The following is a 746-nucleotide window of genomic DNA, read 5'->3' as shown; positions in this document are numbered from 1 at the left end:
ATTAGCTTCTCAAGAAGGGGAACTGACTGACCTCCAGATAGGACCTCAAGACTAGGACAAGAGATCATTTAAAACAAGCAAACAACTAAAAAAAAAAAAAAAAGGAAAAGAAGAAATTTGAGATGAATATTATCAAAATGAGTCAAAAGTATATTTTAAAAATCTAAATATATGAGAGTTCTCATGATATGGTTGGTCCCTTAGAAAGAAAAAGAATATTAATTAGAAGTTTAAGACTATATATTTTATTGAAATGAGATAATAGTCAACTCACTGTATTATTTGGTGACCCTCTCTATGGAAGAATTATACATTCTCATTCTGTTTAATTTAGAGATGGCCATATAACCTGTTCTGGCCAACGAAACATGGAAAAGAAAGGCATTTTTATCTTCTTGTGGAAACTTTAAGAAGTAATAAATATTTCACCATGTTTCCTTTCCTTGTTTTGGGAGATCATAGAAATATATGTCAACATAGAGCTTCCAACAGCCTATTTACCACAGGGACTGTAATACACAGTGTCTTGCTGTCCTGCCATGGTTATATAATGTGAACAAGAAACATTTTTGCTTTAAGAAACTTTTGTTGTTGTTTCCTTTCTTCCTTCTTTTAAGCCTCTAAAATTTAAAAGATATCTGCTACTGCCGTAGCACCACCAAGAGTGACCTGATATAATGAGGGACTTTCTGAAATAAGAAATATACAAAAAATGTAATGTACTTTCTTCTGAATATGAGAACAAG

Source organism: Pteropus alecto, unplaced genomic scaffold (assembly GCF_000325575.1).
Source record: "Pteropus alecto unplaced genomic scaffold, ASM32557v1 scaffold155, whole genome shotgun sequence".
Lineage (NCBI taxonomy): Eukaryota > Metazoa > Chordata > Mammalia > Chiroptera > Pteropodidae > Pteropus > Pteropus alecto.
Note: the sequence above shows the minus strand (reverse complement) of the source record.